The sequence below is a fragment of the Montipora capricornis genome, chromosome 12 (assembly GCF_036669925.1).
Source record: "Montipora capricornis isolate CH-2021 chromosome 12, ASM3666992v2, whole genome shotgun sequence".
Classification (NCBI taxonomy): domain Eukaryota; kingdom Metazoa; phylum Cnidaria; class Anthozoa; order Scleractinia; family Acroporidae; genus Montipora; species Montipora capricornis.
In genome coordinates, this window is record NC_090894.1 from 6,509,286 (window position 1) to 6,512,665 (window position 3,380).

Consider the following 3,380-nt stretch of genomic DNA (forward strand, 5'->3'; position numbering starts at 1 on the left):
TTGTTTCAATTTTCTTCCTGTTTTGTCATTGGCTCTTTCAATTGTGTATTTTGGAAATTTTCGAAATATCACAGTGACGTTAATAACGTTTAGTATGAGTAATGAGAATGTTTCAAAATTAAACTTCAAGTTTAATTTCCTAACTCATTTTTAGAATTAATTTCCGGAGTGAAAATGGTGATAAAAAAAGCATAAAGACGTCACATCTCTGGTCACTTTTCGGCATATCGAAGTTAAAAATTTCGGAAAACGGAGTCTCTGATTGTAGATTTTAACGATTAATTGCGAGCTATCGTGGTTATATACAGCTCCCCATATATTTTGCCACTTTTCGGTTTGGTTTCGTTTTATTCCGGCTTTACGCAGCATCTCTAGAATCTATGTATCTTCCCTGATTAAATGTTTGTTTTGCCCGTAAACGCGGGAAATTGCAATTCTGACATACGAAGGAATGAATCAGCCCAGTACACTGACGGTGGGGTTAAGTGGAAAAATTATTAGCATCACCCAACTAATGGACTAATGCAAATCCTGCATTTTAATTGGATATGCTACTACAGGACTATTGGTAACATTCCTCGAGTAGCGAGGCGTGACGCTTTCTTTCGTTTTATTCCCAAATAAATATTTCTTCAACTTGCATTTGCTAATTTTATTATTCGACTTCGCCTCATGGGCTAATTGTTAACTATGGCTATTTCAACAGTGGGAGCCGCGGTGGCCTCATGGTTAGTTCGCTCGACTCCGGATCGAGTGGTCCGGGTTCGGGTCCTGGCCATGGACATTGTGTTGTGTTCTTTTCTGCAAGACACTTTACTCTCACGGTGCTTCTCTCCACCCAGGTGTATAAATTGGTACCGGCGTAATGCTGGGGGTAACCCTGCGATGGACTAGCAATCCCATCCAGGGAGGAGTATAAATACTCCTAGTCGCTTCATGCTACGGAAACCGGAGATTAACGCCGGCCTGATGTGCCTTCCTAGGCTTGAAACAGACTTTACCTTTTTTCGAACAACCGTGTTCTACGGAAGCCAATAAGGGAAATCGCAAAACATTTGTCAAATCACAATTTTTATGACAAATCCGTGCTGAAGAGTTTTTTAAATCTGAAATACTCTTACAAATCCGATTAAAATAATTGGATTCACAAACAACTTTTTCTCAAAATTTTTTCTTCGAAAATAGTAACTGTCAACTTTATTCTCAATCTAAGAATTGCTGTGAAATACAAAAAAATATTTCGAAGTCGCAAATAATTTTTTGTCACGTGATAATTGCGCCAGCAGTCAGCAAGCATTACACGCCTATCGGTGGAGTTTCGTGAGGAAGGAGTTTACAATGGAAAGCACGATGGTTCCCCGGGCTGGTTCAGTTTGCCATAATTGGGAACAACGAGGTATTCTGGCGTGGGTGTGAAACACTCAAGAGATATGAGCACATGTTAAGTAGCGTTTGGCCCCGATGAGAAGTATGATCGACGTTGAAGCTTCCTAGCTTTTCAAAGTGCGAATGCATCTGGGTCCAACTTTTGTAAAAAACGCATGGCCATGTCTCGAGGAACAGTAAAGCTTGTCCTAGCTTATTCCATGATATCCAAGAAGTGATGAAGGGCCGTCAATTTGACGTTTGATTATTTCTCGAACAGAGTGCTCTGAATTATGAACTAGAAGGTTTCTTCTTCGCAACTCATATAAACTAACTTAGACTTTTCTTCAAAGTTCTCCCGTTCATAGAAATCCCATGGTCTTCTAGTAAAAAGTGAATAATGGTCTCATAACGAAATCCTCTTTCAAAGTAATTTTGATTTTAATAATTGGATATCTCCTCTGTCGAATTGCACAGCACTCTTTCTTTCTCACGTCTCTTTAGTGTTCCACACCCAGGGCAGAATACTACGTTGTTGCCAAATTCTACTCCATGTTTTTGGCAGATTGTAATAGGCCATTTCCGAGTTACTGTTTGTCTCTGGTTCAAAACGAGTCTTGGTGCTAATAAAACCATTCAAATGATAAAGAATTTGATTTGCATTAAAATACTCCACTCATTTCCATTTGAATGGTTGTGCACCAGAACTTGCTTTGCAACTGAGGCAAACAGCAATTCGAGGTTTGTAGCTGCTCAATCATACAAAACATAGCGACTCGTTTTATGTTTTAAGTTCTCCAGAACTGATAAAATGTATGAATTTTTCTCGAGAATTGGTGAACTCTATTCCTTATTCGATTAAACTACTTAAACGTCCGTCCTTTCGTAAAAAGATAAAGGAATTATTACTAAATTTCTTGCGGTCAGAAGATGATTATGTCGAAGTCTCCCGTCTTATTAAGTTATTTTATACTTTAGGTTAGCCTCTTGTCATAATCTTAATTCACTTGCTTTGTTTTATGTTAGTTTATTCTATTTACTGTATAGTAATGTCTTCACTGTTATTTACTCTTCAGTTTTCCCCGCCTCGATTAGTTTATTAGATATTTGCGGGGGGAAAGTAATGTAATTACTTGTATTTCTAATTTTCAATAAAATTTGTTTTGTGTTGTTTGTTATATTCATCTGTTCGGATGTTCTAGAGGAACTTCAGAGCTGTAGAAATCTCTAGGTGGCTTTTTTTTCCTCGTCCGAAAGTTCTAGTAAATGTGACAGGTCTGATCGAGAACTTTACATTAAGTAATCTTACCCCTTTCAGAGTTTGACTCACGAAGGAACCTCTCGCACGAAGAAAATGATCTGGGGCCCGTTTTTCGAGAGTCGGTCAAGAAACATTTCGGGAGTATTTCGGGATCACTGTGTCTCTCTCTAGAGAGGTTTGAGGGTTTGTCTCTTTTGGTCAGTCTTGTAAATCTGTTGAAAGACCAGCTTTTTAAAATGGTTAGATCTTAGTTTCACAATCGGCTTTTCGGTCCCAAAACTCCATTAGCGGAACTGCCAACCGCTTGTTTTAAAGTGCTGATTTTTCAATATGTCTTAAAGATAGCTAAAAGCAAAATGATAGTACAAATCTCCCTCTAAACGAACTTTGGATTCAGGGGGAATTTTGGCACCTGAAGAGTTTCGGGGCCCTGGATTTTTAGAAACGATTCAGTGTTGTATGCTTACTTTTAATTACAAATAACCAAATCTTCGTTATATCGTCCATTACCATTGCTCAAAATATCCACTTTTTCAGCTTATAATTACGCCGATCAGCTAGATTAAGGCATTTCGTCCAGCGAATCCCGGCAGTGTTATTTTCCACTATTGCTCCCTTAAAAACTCCAATATTCTGTGAAACGGAACTGGTTACACTATCACTGGAACTGACACCATGATTAATGAACATTGTTAAATTCTCAACCGCGGTTAATGCATTTAATGCAGGACGCACTGTCGGCTTCCATTGATAC